A 22,145-nucleotide genomic window follows, 5' to 3' on the forward strand; every position below is an offset into this window, starting at 1 on the left:
ATCTTGAATTCAATGTCTTGTATTTATATTTTGTAATCAGCTCAAACACTTGTTTTTCTTTTCAAACAGCGTTTGTGCTGTTGAGATCATCTCTATCCTGTGTTCTGCATGGGTTAAATTGATAGTCTCTACAATATTGTGTTCTAATGATTTAATGCTTTTCCTATTGCATTTTTGGTCATTTAAGTATTTGCAATGATTAATTATTAGATTTCAACAACAGTAAAAACTGTTCTAAAATAGATTTTAAAAAACTATTTGTCACCGCGATATGACTGGAGTTTGGCCTTCTGGTATGATTCCCCACAGACACAACATGTATGTAGGATTTTTTTAATTTTTTTAAGTCCTACTCCAGCCTCCTTTTCACCTCATTTAACACCTGATTTACTTAACAAAAGGCACATCTCAATAGGTGGTCCAGATATCCTCATGACATGGCACAAGTGAGGGGGGTGGGCCTTTCCTCTTTTGTTCTCTATTGCTCCTCAAGTAAGGTAGGGGCCGATGACATCACAAAGTCACCATCAGACCAACTCCTTGAAGTTTGCAGTCGTGTCTAAACAATAATAATAATGGCATTTAGCAGACGCTTTTATCCAAAGCGACTTAGTCATGCGTGCATAATTTTTTTTGTGTATGGGTGGTCTCGGGGATCGAACCCACTAACTTGGCGTTACAAGCGCCGTGCTCTACCAGCTGAGCTACAGAGGACCACAGAAACAACAAAGTGTTTGTGTTTAATAGGCTAAATTCGGGATCTTTAGTCCGCCGAATTAAAGATCCAAGCTACCAATTACTTCACACTGGAAGAAGTTAAACTACACTAAAGCTACCCTTAAAAATAGTTTACTTTGAAAAAGTAGTTAATTATATCCAAACTACTTTAGTTATCATTATCTAAATCTGAAATACCAGACTACAAATTGCTAGAACACATCACTTTGGGGTCATATGGTAACTGAATGTGTAATTTAGCCTATTAAACACAAACACTTTGTTTAAAGTGAGAATTAGGCAGGTCTGATGCTAAAAACGAAAGGAATGTATTGCCTACTTCTCCCATATTTGTTGGGGGGTTGCAAAAACAGTAGTTTGTAGTCCAGTAGTTAGCTACACCGCTCCATGGCAAAAAAGTAATGAACTACTGAAAACATTACCTAGATTTGAATTTAGTTCAACTATCAACAAGCTACTCTAAAATGTAATTACATTATTATTAATAGACATACATTATATTTCTATGGTTGGAGTCCTCAAATGCAATTGCATTGAATCAAATTAATCAGATCCAATGATTTGCCGGGTTGCTGCTAGTAATTATATAATTTCCTAAACTGAACATGTAGACATTGCCCTCTAGTGCATGGATATTGTTCTTAATATATGGCAAGGAATAAATATTTGTTCCACTTTTATTGACGGGGTTTATTCGCTTTCAATCCTATACGAGTGGCGCAGTGGTCTAAGGCACTGCATCGCAGTGCTAGCTGTGCCACTAGAGATCCTGGTTCGAATCCAGGCTCTGTCGTAGCTGGCCGTGACCGGGAGACCCATGGGGCGGCGCACAAGTCGTCCAGGGTAGGGGAGGGAATGGCCAGCAGGGATGTAGCTCAGTTGGTAGAGCATGGCGTTTGCAACGGCAGGGTTGTGGGTTCGATTCCCACGGGGGGCCAGTATGAAAAAAATAATAAAAAATGTATGCACTCACTAACTGTAAGTCACTCTGGATAAGAGCGTCTGCTAAATGACTAAAATGTAAAAGTATACAAAACCATTGCAGTTAAAAACTTTAGGTAAAATATTTACATATGAACAGGTGTCTGTGCAAAATGTACAAGAACTAAGTGAGACATGCTATACGTATGAAAAAAAATGTATGCACTCACTAACTGTAAATCGCTCTGGATAAGAGCGTCTGCTAAATGACTAAAATGTAAAATGTAATGCGTCCGAGATTCTGCTTACTTTGATTTCTCTGTAAGAGACAAATATGAAAAGGTACCGAAAAATCTGCATCTAAAATCAAAGTGATCTGGAAAAAAATACTACAGAGCTCTAGCCAGGGCTGTCCAATGGGGCATCGGAACAGCAGCACAGATTATTGAGCAGATAGGAAAGCTTTAAAAATCATAACATCCTCATTCATACCGATATCAAATATCATCAAAATCAGAATCTCACTAGAAAAAGGTACAACGTTTGCATGTTTTGGGGGTTAGAATATTACATTATTCCCTCTAATATATTATTTGAGAAAATGGTAGAAGAATACATGCAGTCCTTAAAGACATCCTCCAGTGATTTTTGAACTTTACCTGTTGAACAGTGGGTTATCTTTGGTCTCTTTGTTGCCTCTCTGATTAAATGCCCTCCTTGCCTGGTCTGTGAGTTTTGATGGGCGGCCCTCTCTTGGCAAGTTTGTTGTGGTGCCATATTCTTTCCATTTTTTAATAATGGATTTAATGGTGCTCCGTGGGATGTTCAATGTTTCTGATATTTTTTTATAACCCAACCCTGATCTGTACTTCTCCACAACTTTGTCCCTGACCTGTTTGGAGAGCTCCTTGGTCTTTATGGTGTCGCTTGCTTGGTGGTGACCCTTGCTTAGTGGTGTTGCAGACTCTGGGGCCTTTCCAAATAGGTGTATATATACTGAGATCATGTGACAGATCATGTGACACTTAGATTGCACACAGGTGGACTTTATTTAACTAATTATGTAACTTTTGAAGGTAATTGGTTGCACCAGAACTTAATTAGGGGCTTCATAGCAAAGGGGGTGAATACATATGCACGTTATTTATTTTTTATAATTTCTTGAAACAAGTTATTTTTTTCACTTCACTTCACCAATTTGGGCTATTTTGTGTATGTCCATAACATGAAATCTAAATACAAATCCATTTAAATTATAGGTTGTAATGCAACAAAATAGGAAAAACGCCAAGGGGATGAATACTTTTGCAAGGCACTGTAGCTAGCTAGCTAGCTAGCTAGTTCTTCACTACTACCAAAATGAAGCACCCACTTGGGTGAAGCTACGGCAGTCACATGGCACAAGAAAGCACACCATATTTCAATAATAATTGCATCACTGCACACCTCAGCCATATTTATTTTGGGGTTCTCTCCATTCTCAACCTCCGGACACATGCCTGGCATTTGAATCAAAACAATTGCCAGCTAGCCAGCTGACATTTAGCTAGCTAGCCAAACAAACAAATTACTTGCCAGCTTTAGTCTTCAAACTCCATTGTGGATTCTGATGACATTAATTGTTCATCCTTAAAACAAAAATGCCATAAAAATGTATTCATTATACAAATATGTACAGGAGCTCTCTGCTTATGGACATAATACAGTGGGGGAAAAAAGTATTTAGTCAGCCACCAATTGTGCAAGTTCTCCCACTTAAAAAGATGAGAGAGGCCTGTAATTTTCATCATAGGTACACGTCAACTATGACAGACAAATTGAGAATTCTTTTTCCAGAAAATCACATTGTAGGATTTTTAATGAATTTATTTGCAAATTATGGTGGAAAATAAGTATTTGGTCACCTACAAACAAGCAAGATTCCTGGCTCTCACAGACCTGTAACTTCTTCTTTAAGAGGCTCCTCTGTCCTCCACTCGTTATCTGTATTAATGGCACCTGTTTGAACTTGTTATCAGTATAAAAGACACCTGTCCACAACCTCAAACAGTCACACTCCAAACTCCACTATGGCCATGACCAAAGAGCTGTCAAAGGACACCAGAAACAAAATTGTAGACCTGCACCAGGCTGGGAAGACTGAATCTACAGTAGGTAAGCAGCTTGGTTTGAAGAAATCAACTGTGGGAGCAATTATTAGGAAATGGAAGACATACAAGACCACTGATAATCTCCCTCGATCTGGGGCTGCACGCAAGATCTCACCCCGTGGGGTCAAAATGATCACAAGAACGGTGAGCAAAAATCCCAGAACCACACGGGGGGACCTAGTGAATGACCTGCAGAGAGCTGGGACCAAAGTAACAAAGCCTACCATCAGTAACACACTACGCCGCCAGGGACTCAAATCCTGCAGTGCCAGACGTGTCCCCCTGCTTAAGCCAGTACATGTCCAGGCCCGTCTGAAGTTTGCTAGAGTGCATTTGGATGATCCAGAAGAGGATTGGGAGAATGTCATATGGTCAGATGAAACCAAAATATAACTTTTTGGTAAAAACTTAACTCGTCGTGTTTGGAGGACAAAGAATGCTGAGTTGCATCCAAAGAACACCATACCTACTGTGAAGCATGGGGGTGGAAACATCATGCTTTGGGGCTGTTTTTTCTGCAAAGGGACCAGGACGACTGATCCGTGTAAAGGAAAGAGTGAATGGGGCCATGTATCGTGAGATTTTGAGTGAAAACCTCCTTCCATCAGCAAGGGCATTGAAGATGAAACGTGGCTGGGTCTTTCAGCATGACAATGATCCCAAACACACCGCCCGGGCAACGAAGGAGTGGCTTCGTAAGAAGCATTTCAAGGTCCTGGAGTGGCCTAGCCAGTCTCCAGATCTCAACCCCATAGAAAATCTTTGGAGGGAGTTGAAAGTCCGTGTTGCCCAGCGACAGCCCCAAAACATCACTGCTCTAGAGGAGATCTGCATGGAGGAATGGGCCAAAATACCAGCAACAGTGTGTGAAAACCTTGTGAAGACTTACAGAAAACGTTTGACCTGTGTCATTGCCAACAAAGGGTATATAACAAAGTATTGAGAAACTTTTGTTATTGACCAAATACTTATTTTCCACCATAATTTGCAAATAAATTCATTAAAAATCCTACAATGTGATTTTCAGGATTTCTTTTTCTCATTTTGTCTGTCATAGTTGACGTGAACCTATGATGAAAATTACAGGCCTCTCTCATCTTTTTAAGTGGGAGAACTTGCACAATTGGTGGCTGACTAAATACTTTTTTCCCCCACTGTACCTATATATGTACATATAAGACTTACAGTTGAAGTCGGAAGTTTACATACACCTTAGCCAAATACATTTAAACTCAGTTTTCACAATTCCTTGACATTTAATCCTAGTAAAAATTCCCTGTCTTAGGTCAGTTAGGATCACCACTTTATTTTAAGAATGTGAAATGTCAGAATAATAGTAGAGAGAATTATTTATTTCAGCTTTTATTTCTTTCATCACATTCCCAGTGGGTCAGAAGTTTACATACACTCAATTCGTATTTGGTAGCATTGTCCTTAAATTGTTTAACTTGGGTCAAACTTTTCGGGTAGCCTTCCACAAGCTTCCCACAATAAGTTGGGTAAATTTTTGGCCCACTCCTCCTGACAGAGCTGGTGTAACTGAGTCAGGTTTGAAGGCCTCCTTGCACGCTTTTTCAGTTCTGCTCACAAATGTTCTATAGGATTGAGGTCAGGGCTTTGTGATGGCCACTCCAATACCTTGACTTTGTTGTCCTTAAGCTATTTTGCCACAACTTTGGAAGTATGCTTGGGGTCATTGTCCATTTGGAAGACCACATAATATATCCACATAATTTTCCTTCCTCATGATGCCATCTATTTTGAGAAGTGCACCAGTCCCTCCTGCAGCAAAGCACCCCCACAGCATGATGCTGCCACCCCCATGCTTCACGGTAGGGATGGTGTTCTTCGGCTTGCAACCCTTCCCCTTTTTCCTCCAAACATAACGATGGTCATTATGGCCAAACAGTTCTATTTTTGTTTCATCAGACCAGAGGACATTTCTCCAAAAAGTACGATCTTTGTCCCAATGTGCAGTTACAAACTGTAGTCTGGCTTTTTTATGGCGGTTTTGGAGCAGTGGCTTCTTCCTTGCTGAGCGGCCTTTCAGGTTATGTCGATATAGGACTCGTTTTACTGTGGATATAGATACTTTTGTACCTGTTTCCTCCAGCATCTTCACAAGGTCCTTTGCTGTTGTTCTGGGATTGATTTGCACTTCTCGCACCAAAGTACGTCCATCGCTAGGAGACAGAACGCGTCTCCTTCCTGAGCAGTATTACGGCTGCGTGGTCCCATGGTGTTTATACTTGCGTACTATTGTTTGTACAGATGAACTTGGTACCTTCAGGCATTTGGAAATTGCTCCCAAGGATGAACCAGACTTGTGGAGGTCTACAATCTTTTTCTGAGGTCTTGGCTGATTTCTTTTGATTTTCCCATGATGTCAAGCAAAGAGGCACTGAGTTTGAATATAGGCCTTGAAATAAATCCACAGGTACACCTCCAATTGACTCAAATGATGTCAATTAGACTATCAGAAGCTTCTAAAGCCATTACGTAATTTTCTGGAATTTTCCAAGCTGTTTAAAGGCACAGTCAACTTAGTGTATGTAAACTTCTGACCCACTGGAATTGTGATACAGTGAATTATAAGTGAAATAATCTGTCTTTAAACAATTGTTGGAAAAAGTACTTGTGTCATGCATAAAGTAGATGTCCTAACTGACTTTCCAAAACTATATTTTGTTAACAAGAAATTTGTGGAGTGGTTGAAAAACGAGTTTTAATGACTCCAACCTAAGCGTATGTAAACTTCTGACTTCAACTGTATATAGTGCCTATATAAGACACTGAATGGCGCCAGGAGTTATGGTTCTGAATGGCACTGTAAGAAATGACTGGCAACCGTAGTAGATCTACTTTTGTGGAACATAAGTATTCAGATGGGTGGGGATACCTATGAGTTGGGAGCAGTGGCGGCTCCTGAAAAAATTCTCAGGAGGGGCAATTTTTCTGATGATTTAGGTGACCTACACACATTTAAAAAAAGATATGTCCAGCAACAACATGAAGACAGGGGCAGCATATAAGTCAATACCAGAAGCATTTATTGACTGATCTCAAAAGTGTTGGCTTACCAGGGTTGGTGGAGCCCTCAGTTTCATCTTTGCCTCGCAAAGCTAACTCAAACACTCCGCAAAACTTCACACACTGGATTAGCCGGCTGAGGATGTGGCGGTTCTTGCTAATGTCGTAGTAAATATATTTGTTATAGTGAATATGGAATATGATATGTTGAGTAAAATGTTGTGCTAAGATCTATTTAGGTCAGGAGCTGGTTATAAGTTCTGTTCCTATCCAATAACAATGGACAAAAGGGTCCTATCTTGTCAGCCTTGTCAGCAGGTGGCCAAGGACAACACCCACGCCATAGGCCTCTCAGTTCTTCCAACTCACGAGTTCTTGCTCTGAGGACACACACACACACAAACACACACACACACACACATCATCACTGTTAAACACACACACACACACACACACATCATCACTGTTAAAACACACACACACACACACACACACAAAAATCCCCTCTCTTAGGCTGAACATTTGAAGACAGAGAACCCGACTCAGAGCCAATGCAACAGTGACAGTAGCCTGCAGGGGACCTCGCCCAACTCATCAGGACCAATCAGAAGATCAGAACTACTAGATTGAACCTACTTCATTTATTGCATAAAATGTCTGCACACAATGTTTCGGGGCTCTCTTCAGAATAATAATAATAATAATAATAATAATAATAATATGCCATTTAGCAGACGCTTTTATCCAAAGCGACTTACAGTCATGCGTGCATACATTTTTTGTGTATGGGTGGTCCCGGGGATCGAACCCACTACCTTGGCGTTACAAGCACCATGCTCTACCAGCTGAGCTACAGAAAGTGGATACTCATGGATGCGCATTGCAATTGTAAAATGTCAACACAATTGGAGACACCACGTCATTTTTGGAGACATGTTATTGACAGTAAACTATTGTAGATGCGACTGCTAACTAACTAAAACATTTTAGCTGGCTAGCTAATCATCTTAGCTAAATGTGGGGCAAACAATTCAGTTATTTACCGTTAATTTGAGGGATTGGGGTGAAAGAAATCGAGTTACATAGTGATACTTTACGATATACTGTATTGACAATATCGCAATATTTTAGCGCTAGTTGGCTGTACCTGCACCAAAACACCATTATTGTTCCTTCATAGCTTGTTCTCAATCTTTTCACATTGGGAGCCAATTTGTTTTCAGCACTTTTATTTCCATGACTGATCAAAACTCGTTCTCATGGCTTTCTGATCCCTCTGCAACAGACATATGGTGCGCAATACAATCACAGTATCGAATCGCAATACGTATAGAATCATGAGACTCGCAATGCTGATGCATATATCTTATCGTGAGGTTCCTGGCAATTCCCTGCCCAAGTTCATTTGCCACAACAAATCTCTTCGCTAGCAAACGCGATGTCTTCTCCAAAACGGCAATGTGTCTCCAGCAATGTTTACTTTTTTGACGTTCTATGGCATCTCCACTTTCCAAGCATATATGACCACATGTAATATTTTGGTAAGTGATGCAAATAGTGAACTATGTAGGGCCAGGATGTAAAATATATGTAGCTGCAGCAATTTCTCTTATCTGATATGGTAAGTAATGGGGCTTAATTTATAGCTCCCTAAGAGTTTGACGAATGGGTCCGTGAACGCGATTCCAGATATATTTACCTCTGAATAAACTGCCTTTATTACACCATATCCACATCCAGTAAACTTGTGATTATCAACACTAACCTCATCGTTGTGGCGGCGGACAGCTAGCCTGTATCCCTCGTCATCCAGTTGAGTGAGTGGCAATGTCTTTTTCGTTCAGTACCAATTTTTGGAAAATCCTCGGGTGTAGGACTTTCCGCCTTTAGTAGAAACCTGTTGAATTATTAAATTTGGTCTGGGAGGTCCTAATTGTTTCGTTGCCAATTTATCTTCATTTGTTCGCCGACAAAAAGGAACTTCTTTCAAACAATCCACTCTTTTCTCAGTTACGTTCATGGTTACGTAACGTATGACGCAAAGCGCGTAAGTGCAAGCCCACAGACACCCATTGAGATTGTATTGAAGGCTCTGAAATTTGAAAAAAATAGATTTTACATGGGAGTCTATGACAGAAGTTCTGGGCGATTTTCAATCTGACTGAAATCGCCCCAAAAGGGGGTGGAGCCATTTGAAGCACTACTTTAGCCTGATTCGACATTTAGTGGCAGTGTGGCACTGTGGCAGATCAGACGTATAGATTACAACACTGATAACTACTGTTGCCGTGATATAATTGATTAGAAAAAAAATCCCTTCCTTTTCCCGTTTGGCAGTGCGTCGCCCATATCGCCCTATTGAACAGGCCGTCCCTGGTTGGGAGTAATCAGCCAATGAAGAAGAAGAAAATTGACTACTTTAAAATGGAGACGCTATAAAGGCATATAATGGCACAGATAGAAAGATGAGTCCTCTATATAGCTCTATCGCCTGTTCGCACCCGTATCTGCCCCTCTCATGGCTAGAATGGTTCCACCTTATCTCGCCTCCACCCGCCTGCCTTCCATCTTTGAGCACATGTATTTCCATTGTTAGAGCGGTCACTTGACTATCTTGTCAATATAATAGACAATCTTTGGGCAAATGGTGCTTGTTTAAAGGTGCAATATGCAGAAATTGCTCTCATTCCCTGCTTGCTAAAATTCTAATAGTTTGCATTATTTCAGTTTATGTGACAAAACAAGCAATGTATAGTGTAGCGAATCATTGTATGATCTAAACCACTGTTAAATATATTTTCAATAACCAAAAATATTTTATTTTCAGTGTTTTGAAGCTGGTGTACAAAAACGAAACTTAAGAACGGGAAGCATAGAAATAACACACATAGAACAGATCTACCGCTTCTTAGACCTGCTTTCAATGCGAATGACAGATCTATAAATCACATTTCGTTGTGAATTTGGTCGGGTCACCCAAAAAGTTAGATATTGCAGCTTTAAAGGTCCAATGAAGCTGTTTTTATCTCAATATCAAATCATTTCTGGGTAACAATTAATTGCCTGTTTTCAATTAAAATGGTCAAATATAGGTTATTGGCCAGCGTACGACGCGCTTCTTTTAGTATTTCAGTATTTTATTAGGATCCCCATTAGCTGTTGCGAAGGTAGCCGCTACTCTTCCTGGGGTCTTTTGAGCCTAAAATGTAGGAGATCCTCCCACAGCTTAGAATGCTTAGCGTATTGTAATATAGATTTGGTTATTTCAGGTCTTGGATAACCAATGCTATAGTAGAGCTGTCAATGTCAATATTCTGACTTAATTTAATATCACATTTTTATAAAACATTCTGACTGACATTTAGGTATCCTAATTGTCTGATTGAACCAATAGAATGGATATATTGTCCCGTTCCCCTGATCCATTTCTTGTTGATAGACATGCACACGGTGGCGCTGTCTACTAGCATCTGTACGACCAACATCTGTCGTCATCATCAACATCTGTCCCCCAGCTCTATTCTCAACAGAACAGACAGACAGACAGACATCTCCACATGAACGTACAGCAGCAGCACACCAAACACAATGGGTGCATCATCATCAACTAGGCTACTGTGTCTGTCTGGTAACCGTCTGTCCTCTGTTCTATGTCGGGCCGGCTCGGTTCAGTCGTCCACTATTATCATCAGAAGACAGGAATGGGCTGCAGTGTGCCTGACATATTAGAAACAGATGCTACATCAGATGCTAACTATGAGACTGAATCAATGGCACCATTCTGCATGTCTGTTGGGACAAAGGCCTGATGTTACATTGATTGTGACCAGCTTCAACATGCATGCAGAACAATTAATATAATGGACAGTTGCAGCTTTCAATACTAATCTATTCTATTTCCATTTCCACTCTGTTCAGTGGTCATGCTGTTGATCTCCACGAGATGGCAGTAGAAACTTGTGCTATTGACAGGTGCATGTTTTCAGCAAACCTCAGCAGAGCAAGATCTGCTCAATATAGACTTCATTATGAATTGTAGGCCTACATGGCTCTCTGACTTGATTAATCCCTTGTCTACTCAACTCAAATATTGCAGTTTACTTCAATCTAAGTAAGTTCAATCTTTTGAGTTCAATCTCCAATCTAAGACAGCCTGAGGGTGGGGTTGGTGCTCACGGCCTGTCACTCAAAAAGCATAATATCATGGATGCTCTTGCTGTGCATATTGCTAGATAACATGCAGCTTTTCATTGAATAGTGATGTTTACAGTATCAATAACTTCCATGTGGGCACAATCAGAATGAGGACAAGATCAGGACAAAGGACACATGTTAGCTCCATGGATAGACGAGGCTAGTGTTAGTTGCTTCCTTCATGCCAGACAGACAGGGCATCTGAATACAGTTCTGGTGTGTCAGTCTCACCTGCCCTTTGTGCTTTGGCCCAATCCAATATTTTCCCTGGTAATTCCCCCTCTATTGCGCGACATGGCGGCTCTTTCAGAGTTAAGTCCACATAAGCTCCCACTTGAGTGTCAGAAGCAGAACGATGACTGTGGTTGCCTAGCGACATCTCAGTGGGTGCACCTGGAGGTGGTGGGTAAAACTCTGAGCCTTCCAGGGGGAGAAGTGACATCACTCTGTTTCCTGTGATAGGTGTCATATAATGTGTTTGTTTTCAACAGGGAAGTAGGCTATAAATAGCTGTGCCTTTATTTAGAATTTTAATTGTATGCCCTCACAATTTGCGGGGATTCAATTTGGAGACCCAAGCTACACTACCGGTCAAAAGTTTTAGAACACATTTTTACATTTACATTTTAAACACCTACTCATTCAAGGGTTTTTCTTTATTTTTACTATTTTCTACATTCTAGAATAATACTGAAGACATCAAAACTATGAAATAACACATATGGAATCATGTAGTAACCAAAAAATTAACAAATCAAAATAAATGGTATATTTGAGATTCTTCAAAGTAGCCACCCTTTGCCTTGATAACGGCTTTGCACACTCTTGGCATTCTCTCAACCAGCTTCACCTGGAATGCTTTTCCAATAGTCTTGAAGGAGTTCCCACATATGCTGAGCACTTGTTGGCTGCTTTTCCTTCACTCTGTGGTCCGACTCATCCCAAACCAGCTCAATTTGGTTGAGGTCGGGGGATTGTGGAGGCCAGGTCATCTGATGCAGCACTCCATCAATCTCCTTCTTGGTAAAATAGCCCTTACACAGCCTGGAGGTGTGTTGGGTCATTGTCCTGTTGAAAAACAAATGATAGTCCCACTAAGCCCAAACCTGTCACGCCTTCCGCCGAGGCTGCCTCCCCTCTTTGTTCGGGCAGGCTTTGGCGTTTGTCGTCACCGGCTTACTAGCCACTGCCGCTCCATATATCATCATTCCATTTATCTTGTCTTGTCAATTACACACACCTGGTTCATATCCCCTCATTAGTCTGTGTATAAGTGTTCCCTCTGCCCCCTTGTCCTTGTGGGTGATTGTTTTATGTGAGTTGAGTGTAGCTCAGTGGAGCTACTCGTACCTTGTATTGCCGGGGTAGATTATTCACCTGTGCCTGTATTATGTTGGAGCTACCCGTACCTTGTATTGCCGGGGTAGATTGTTCCCCTGTGCCTGTATTTTGTTGTCGTTATCCAGCGCAACTGTGTGCGACGGAATAAACTTTGTATTCTGTGATTTACCCTCCTGCGCCTGACTCCTTCTAATCACACTCATCACAAAACAAGATGGGATGGTGTATCGCTGCAGAATGCTGTGGTAGCCATGCTGGTTAAGTGTGCCTTGAATTCTAAATAAATCACAGACAGTGTCACCAGCAAAGCACCCCCACACCATAACACCTCCTCCTCCATGCTTTACGGTGGGAACTACACATGCAGAGATCATCCATTCACCCACACCGCGTCTCACAAAGACACGCCGGTTGGAACCAAAGGACAAATATCCACCGGTCTAATGTCCATTGCTCGTGTGTCTTGGCCCAAGCAAGTCTCTTCCTCTTATTGGTGTCCTTTAGTAGTGGTTTCTTGGCAGCAATTCGACCATGAAGGCCTGATTCACGCAGTCTCCTCTGAACAGTTGATGTTGAGATGTGTCTGTTACTTGAACTCTGTGAAGCATTTATTTGGGCTGCAATTTCTGAGGCTGGTAACTCTAATGAACTCATCCTCTGCAGCAGAGGTCACTCTGGGTCTTCCATTCCTGTGGCGGTCCTCATGAGAGCAAGTTTCATCATAGCGCTTGATGGTCTTTTAAATTTTCCGTATTGACTGACCTTCATGTCTTAAAGTAATGATGGACTGTCGTTACTCTTTGCTTATTTGAGCTGTTCTTGCCATAATATGGACTTTGTCTTTTACCAAATAGGGCTATCTTCTGTATACCCCCCGTACCTTGTCACAACACAACTGACTGGCTCAAACGCATTAAGAAGGAAAGAAATTCCACAAACAAACTTTTAAGAAGGCACACCTGTTAATTGAAATGCATTCCAGGTGACTACCTCATGAAGCGTGTTGAGAGAATGCCAAGAGTGTCCAAAGCTGTCATCAAGGCAAAGGGTGGCTATTTGAAGAATCTCAAATAGAAAATATATTTTGATTTGTTTAACACTTTTTTGGGTTACTACATGATTCTGTATGTATTATTTCATAGTTTAGATGTCTTCACTATTATTCTACAATGTAGAAAATAGTAAAAAAATAAAAACCCTTGAATGAGTAGGTGTTCTAAAACTTTTGACCAGTAGTATATAGGCATCTTCTGTAGGATGTTTTAATTATATGCCCAGGGTTTTCTCAGTTTTATTTTACAATTTGTATCATGTTAAATATTAGTCCCTGTCAGGAGCCACCGTCAGTAATACCCACAGACATTCAGAACTGGCAATTAAGTGTTAGTTTCCTTAATTGTTTACCTTTCTTTCCTCTGTCAAGTCCATGTAGTTGTTCGTGAGGGTCGCTAGCATTAGTGGATCATATAAGGCTAACGTTGTGCAATAATTTGGGACATGTATCCTATTTGAATCATTATGGAACTCAGACTGCACGTAGCAGTTTAAACCTGGAGCCTGGCGCACGGTTCACGACTACTGAACGGTTGTCATACTGTTCCATGATTATTGAGAATTAGGGTAGATTTATAGGACTATTGTTCGATCCCTATTGTACACATACTTTCATCTTCCAATATTTCATGGGTTGAACTTGAATGTGGCAACTTTCAGGATCAAACCACTGTATTTTTGATTAATCAATATATTTAGTGCGTAAAGGCTCTTCAAACCTGTTTTTTATTATTCATACATACTTTCCTAAATAAATCTACTAGTTGGTGCTGAAACGGAGATGAATATGCATATATTTTTTTTATTGAGCCCTATATTCTGAAACCGTTTTCTCTATGTATTCTAGTCTGTCAACAAAATTCGAATTAAAGGTACATCGTATTTAAAGAGATGGCTTAAGATAAATGTACCAAAAACCCTATTGAATGAAAACTCCATGAGAAAATCTGTTGGCCAGCAAGTGGGAGGGTTTTCAGCAGTTTAATTACTTTTACTCAGTGCGCGCAAGGTAGCCACACCTGTAGAGCGCATTACGTGCCTGCATTAGGTAAGTCTGAATACCAACTACTGAGAAGTGCGTAGGAAAGGTGTGTGTGTGTGTGTGTGTGTGTGTGTGTGTGTGTGTGTGTGTGTGTGTGTGTGTGTGTGTGTGTGTGTGTGTGTGTGTGTGTGTGTGTGTGTGTGTGTGTGTGTGTGTGTGTGTGTGTGTGTGCGTGTGCGTGTGCGTGCATGCTTGTATTACTATCCTCGTGGCTACCGGAAATCCCCAAGTCGCCACAAGGATAGTAAAACAAGTAAAATTCTCCCACGAGGACAAAGGCTATTTTAGGTTTAGGGGTTTGGTTTAGGGTTATGGTAAGGGTTAGGGTTAGGGGTTAGAGGAAATAGGATATTTAATGGAAATCAATTTTGGGTCCCCACAAGGATAGTGTGTGTGTGTGTGTGTGTGTGGGTGCGTGCGTGCGTGTCTATTGTTGAGGCAGCACATGAAGGATTCTAAACATGGATTAGGAAGTTCTGATAGTAATTCAGTAGGAAGTCCAAAGTCGGAACCTTTGCAATAGCTGGTGGTGAAAGGAAGAGATCACGCCAAAGTACCTTCCACTTGTTTACCTTTTCAGATGGACATGCTCTTGAAGGGCCATGATGGTTAAAGGTTAACCATGGTTCAAATGAAGAGGAGGCTCAGTCCTAGAGGACCAGAGGTCAGGGGGAGGTTAAGAGGAGTCTTTACAGTTTGAAGTAACAAGTCAGAGATCATCTAGCAGCTGGCCTTGATCTCCATGAAGAGGAAAAACACCTAGGGCTCTATTCAATCTGTATCGCCGAACCGTTACAGATTTTGCGATAGAAATGTAAAGGTCATTTCTGATTGAGCCGACATATACAGCATTTACCGTGAATGCCGTCTCCGCCAACGCGGAACATTGCCTTTCAATTTCAATTGGGCTTTAGCTCTGAATTTCCACGATGCTGAATAGAGCCCTTATTCTTTATTTACACCAACTTATTGGTGTCTTTCCTTGTTCATGTCTTTTCCTGTTCCAGAGTGGGTTAATGAGTATTGGGGTCAGGTGAAGCGGTCTGCTCTGCCCTGGAAATGAGCCCAGTGTTTATGACTGGCGCTGGAATGGGTTCATAACCGCGGCTGAACATGTGAAGTATTGAATCTGGGGTTAATAGCCTGTTGGCCTCTTTAATGGGCCTCATTCAGACCAGCCCACTGCTGCAGGCCACACACACATCACAGTGTCATGCTGATGACTCCAGTCCCTTAGGCAGTGTCTCTCAGGCTCATCACCTAGGGGCCGATTCAGCTTAGGAAATGTACACCTTTCCTACTTACTCCTTTCCTACGCACTCCTCAGTAGTTGTTATTCAGACTTACCTAATGCAAGTGCTTAATGCGCTCTACAGGTGTGTCTACCTTGAGCGCACTGAATAACCACTAAAAACCCTTCCACTTGCTAGCCAATAGATTTTCTCTTGGAGTTTTCATTCAATAGGGTCAGTATATTTATCTTAAGCTATTCCTTTAAATATGATGTACCTTTAATAAGAAATTTGTCGACAGACACTAGAATACATTGAGAAAACGGGTTCAACAGGCACATAGTCAGATAGGTTGGCATTACTCTTCATCATGTTATTGTAATATCATTACACATACACAGTTAATGCTAGTACACATGGTGGCTGATTACTTATTTATACTAATCACTCTGCTTGCAATCTATTATTCATGTAAAGCACTGGTCTGCATGCCTGTACTGATGCTGACTAATGGAAATGTGATTGAATGGAAATAGAAGACAGAGCAGGAGTCACTCAGACTAACCATACTCTCCACCCCAGTCTGCAGCCATGGATGAAGGCTTCTAAACCCTTCAAAGTGGGCTTGCTCACAATCACTGCACTCTGACAGGACCAGATAAGGCACTAACACCACATTGGGAAGGCTAGATGCTGCAAGTCAGTTATTCAACAAGGCATTTTAGTGCAATGCAGTGGTACTTTGCAGAGATAGACCTACTAACAGATACACAACCACATTTTGATGGAAAGTTTGCAAAGTCTATGGTAGTTTAGTATGTGATGGGTAAACCAATATCTGAAAGATGTTATTTGTGACTCGTTTCAGGAAACTATGCGTATGTCGCGCATCACTACTAATGTCGCGCCATTTGAACGTCAACTTTAAAAAACAAATCAAAATGTGTTTTTTAGCAGAAATGCTTTCTGGAACATGTGAACTTTCATGTGCCTTAATAACAAACTTGTATGCCATCTGTAAAAATGAATAAAATTGTTAAATTATGAGCCTAGTTGGTTTAGCCATGGAAAAAGACAGCAACCTTCCCGCTAGCCATGATTGGCTGAGATAATGAGTGGGCTGGACATGCCGAGAGATGAGTTTGGATTGGTCTGCCATGTAGCATGCTGCTGTCTATAATATGAGCTGGTTAGTATGTGTAGGTAATCCTTTCTAACGCTTCTTTTTTTAAATATATCAGTGTTGCTCTCCACTTTCTGGAGGACAGAGTTTTGAAATCAGTGGAATTAGAGTATGATAGCTAAGGAGATGGAGAAAATTCTGGCGTTTGATTGCAAATATGCAGATGGAGTCAAAAAGAGAACACAGAAGGCTCCGTATTACATCTTCAAACTAAGGGCAATTTTTCAATAGAATGTTTATGATGTCACTGCGACAACTGCCGATAGACGTAGCTGGTAAATTCACTCTGGCTATCTACTCCAGAGCGCAGAATAACTGACGAATTTACGAACACTCAACAGCCGTTGAATATGGCCGGTGTCAGTAAATGTTGGCAAAAAAAAGCGTAATTAAATTGTTGCCAGCAGCACAGTTGCAGTCACCAACGCTCTGGAAAACATTAAAACAGCCTAACCAGTTCTGCTAGGGCGAGTAAAATGGTCAGAGTGAGCTGTTCTCTCATTTGTGTCTGGAAGTAGCTAGCAAGCTAGCCAACGTTAGCCAGTTAGCTTGGATGCTTGACTGCTGTTGTTAGGTCAGAACGCTCGGATCAACCCTACTTTTCGGTCAGAGCGTCCAGTGTGCGCGTTGAGAGCGAAACGCTCTGAATTTACGAACGGCCAATCTGACAACGCTCTGAGTTTACGAACGCCCAGAGCACACTCTGGCACTCCAGATTAAATTTACGAACACAACCGTAGTATAAACCAGCCTTTAGTCTTTAAATCTTTGGTTGTTGAGTACATAGCCTCACATGTGAATCCTTAAAGAGATGGGTGGGGCTAAAGCTTAAAAGGGTGTGAACAATGCTGAATGGGTGTAGACAAAGAAGAGCTCTCCTGTAGGTACCAGAACATTCAAGGGCCATTTTCTCAAAAGTGAGGTTACAAATGTATCAAATTTCAAAGCAGAATTACTTTCCCGTTGTTCCTCAACTGTAGTGGATGATATACTATTTTCTAGCTCTAAGTCTCTACTTTCATCCAATGTAAAAAAACACAACTTCAAACGTTGCTACAGAAGACCGAATCGAGCTGGTCGGTGACATTTACATAAATACAGAGTTTGACAGGTTGAGACCATACAGCCTACACTTTCTCGTTCCGAACTTCTAACGCGAGTGGGAGGGGTGTAGCTTAGAAGACAACCACACGAGCAGCCGCTCACCGATTTGACAGCTCGTAATGCAGTTCTACCTCCGACACCGCCAAAACACCAGCTATGCGGGTGTCGGCTATTGCTGGTTAACGCTTAATCTGATTGAATCCCAGCCTTGATCTCATTCCCGACCTGATCTTAAAATAGCAGGAGTGCCCCGCTGTGTCAGCACAACAGACCTGGTAAACAAGTCCCTCCCGGGGCGCTGCCCACACACGAAGCAGCCCCATCAGCACTAAATTGTAAACAGTCAATTTCCTGGGCACCACCAAAACCCGGCGGTCCAAGTCTTTCTCAGATTGGATCGTTCCCACTGCCGGCCCAAGAGACTAGGCCTTTATGGGGAGGAAATTAAAAGAGCTGGGCTGAACGCATTTGAAAAGGAGAACTTTATTTACAACACATAAGGGGCTGGCCGATAGCCAACTGCCTAAGCTCTTGCTCAGTAGCTTATACACCATTTATCAATAAGCCACGTCAAGTTTGCTTTTCTCTCTCTTTAACTCTTTAAACCTTATCAGTCCTAGGGACTCCCAGCAAATATCTAGAGTTTTTTCACTACATTCATTTATCTGCATCTAGCCCTTATATTTAGCCTCACAATGAAGTGTTTTACCATTTTATTTTCAGGACAACCAGGGCTACAAGTAGAACACAAAACTATTTGACATAAACAGTTGCATTCATGAGTTTTATTGACAAATGTCAAGCAGAAACCTGATAGAAAAATGAATTTATAAGAATGCTGTAAGTACAAAAATGGTTTGCTCAGTAGAAAATGAATATCCAACTAGTCAGTGACAACTGTGTGGTGTTTGTGACAGCAACTATGCGAGCTTATTACAGTATTGTAGACACTATGTCCTGGGATTTACTATAATTTTCTATGTAGAAGAAACCTTACCTTCTAATGATTTGTTTGACTTGTGAGCGTCATCGAACAAAACATAGAGCAAACATGCGCGTTTGTGAGAGTCTCCGCTTTTCATAGTGGGCTCATAATAATATGTAGCTCAATTGGATTTTACGGACGTTTTTGTGAGAAGATCAGTTTTCAGGATCCGGCCTTATCTCACAAACCGCTCTAGCTCACCCCCTGTTAATCACACAGGCTAATGGTTGGTTTCAGCTGAAGCAGAAGAACACAAATAGACAAATCTGTAGCTCAAACACACACTGTTTAAGGGGTTGGAAGCCCTAAATCATGCCGGTGTGATTGTGGGACTCAAAGTGTGCAGGCCAGGGCCACAGGAACTGCTTGCCAATATATCAAAATAGCCCAACCCTTGAAGAAACCGAAGTAACTCTCCATTTGCATCATCATCTGAAGACAATTATTACTTTTTAATAGTTACTTGTCCAAAAGCAATGCCATTCACAGGTGATGGAATATTCTTGTTAGCATGGTTGCTGTGCTTCACTGTAGGAATAGAAGGATAACTTATTAAATCTCTCTCTCTCAAGGGTTAGGTCTGAGTGGACCTGGGTCTAAAACAGGTTAAAGAAAAAAAAAATGATATACATATATATATATATATATATATATAATTTATCTCTCTGGGTGTCTCATTAAAGGCTCTATATCTAATGAGATTAGGTCCTGGGGATTAATGGTGTGGCTAATTGATAGACACACAGCCGGGGAGGATTAAAATCCTTCCATTCCCCCGCCGCTTTTTGGGGCCTTAGCTGACTAATTGAAATCACAGGGATGGACACAAATACACGTTGTGACCCAGCTCTGCAGTGTACAGGGAGTTAGAACCGTCGTGAGGGAGAAGGGTCCTTGACATTGACATTAAAACACTGTTTGTTCTCCTTGCCCTCCAACACAGAGAAAAGATGATAGCCAGCAAAAACACACACAGAGAATAGTACAGTCAGTCACTCAGTGAGGGTGCAAAATAACCAATGGCCAAGTTTAAGATAAAAATAGTATCAAGGGTATACAGTGGGGGAAAAAAAGTATTTAGTCAGCCACCAATTGTGCAAGTTCTCCCACTTAAAAAGATGAGAGAGGCCTGTAATTTTCATCATAGGTACACGTCAACTATGACAGACAAATTGAGAGAAAAAAATCCAGAAAATCACATTGTAGGATTTTTTATGAATTTATTTGCAAATTATGGTGGAAAATAAGTATTTGGTCAATAACAAAAGTTTCTCAATACTTTGTTATATACCCTTTGTTGGCAATTACACAGGTCTTCACAAGGTTTTCACACACTGTTGCTGGTATTTTGGCCCATTCCTCCATGCAGATCTCCTCTAGAGCAGTGATGTTTTGGGGCTGTCGCTGGGCAACACGGACTTTCAACTCCCTCCAAAGATTTTCTATGGGGTTGAGATCTGGAGACTGGCTAGGCCACTCCAGGACCTTGAAATGCTTCTTACGAAGCCACTCCTTCGTTGCCCGGGCGGTGTGTTTGGGATCATTGTCATGCTGAAAGACCCAGCCACGTTTCATCTTCAATGCCCTTGCTGATGGAAGGAGGTTTTCACTCAAAATCTCACGATACATGGCCCCATTCATTCTTTCCTTTACACGGATCACTTGTCCTGGTCACTTTGCAGAAAAACAGCCCCAAAGCATGATGTTTCCACCCCCATGCTTCACAGTAGGTATGGTGTTCTTTGGATGCAACTCAGCATTCTTTGTCCTCCAAACACGACGAGTTGAGTTTTTACCAAAAAGTTCTATTTTGGTTTCATCTGACCATATGACATTCTCCCAATCCTCTTCTGGATCATCCAAATACACTCTAGCAAACTTCAGATGGGCCTGGACATGTACTGGCTTAAGCAGGGGGACACGTCTGTCACTGCAGGATTTGAGTCCCTGGCGGCGTAGTGTGTTACTGATGGTAGGCTTTGTTACTTTGGTCCCAGCTCTCTGCAGGTCATTCACTAGGTCCCCCCGTGTGGTTCTGGGATTTTTGCTCACCGTTCTTGTGATCATTTTGACCCCACGGGTTGAGATCTTGTGTGGAGCCCCAGATCGAGGGAGATTATCAGTGGTCTTGTATGTCTTCCATTTCCTAATAATTGCTCCCACAGTTGATTTCTTCAAACCAAGCTGCTTACCTATTGCAGATTCAGTCTTCCCAGCCTGGTGCAGGTCTACAATTTTGTTTCTGGTGTCCTTTGACAGCTCTTTGGTCTTGGCCATAGTGGAATTTGGAGTGTGACTGTTTGAGGTTGTGGACAGGTGTCTTTTATACTGATAACAAGTTCAAACAGGTGCCATTAATACAGGTAACGAGTGGAGGACAGAGGAGCCTCTTAAAGAAGAAGTTACAGGTCTGTGAGAGCCAGAAATCTTGCTTGTTTGTAGGTGACCAAATACTTATTTTCCACCATAATTTGCAAATAAATTCATAAAAAATCCTACAATGTGATTTTCTGGATGTTTTTCTCTCAATATGTCTGTCATAGTTGACGTGTACCTATGATGAAAATTACAGGCCTCTCTCATCTTTTTAAGTGGGAGAACTTGCACAATTGGTGGCTGACTAAATTTTTTTTTCCCCACTGTATATTCCAGGAGGGTGTAATCTCAGAAAGTTGGAGTGAAGAACACTGATGGTTGAACATGAACAAGGTAGAAATAAGTAAGGTGCCACATTTTCAAAACATGTCTCATTTATTTTCTAAAGCACATATCCAGTATCTAGATGAATGAAGAAAATAATTCAGATACACTGAATAATAGAATAACTATCAGCAGGCATGGCTGTTTAACCCTTCCACAGTTTCAAGTTCAGAGGCCGACAGAAATGCGTTCGTCAAAGACACAAAGAGGGAGGGCTGCATTTGACATTTTAAAAAACAGAACTATAACAAAGCTTTCTTAATTCTTAAAAAAGAACCAGCATTATTTTGTTTTGAAAAGGATAAAGATAAACTGAAAGAAACCTACAGCATCTTGACCAAAATTAGAAAAGAAACACGCACACATTGAAAATGGCCGGGCCAAAACGTCATTCAGCCCATTGAAGAGCTAGAGCAGCAACTGTTTTGTTGTTAACACTTCAAAAATAGGTATCTTACAGCATTTTCTTTTT

The sequence above is a fragment of the Coregonus clupeaformis genome, chromosome 12 (genome assembly GCF_020615455.1).
Source record: "Coregonus clupeaformis isolate EN_2021a chromosome 12, ASM2061545v1, whole genome shotgun sequence".
Taxonomy (NCBI): Eukaryota; Metazoa; Chordata; class Actinopteri; order Salmoniformes; family Salmonidae; genus Coregonus; species Coregonus clupeaformis.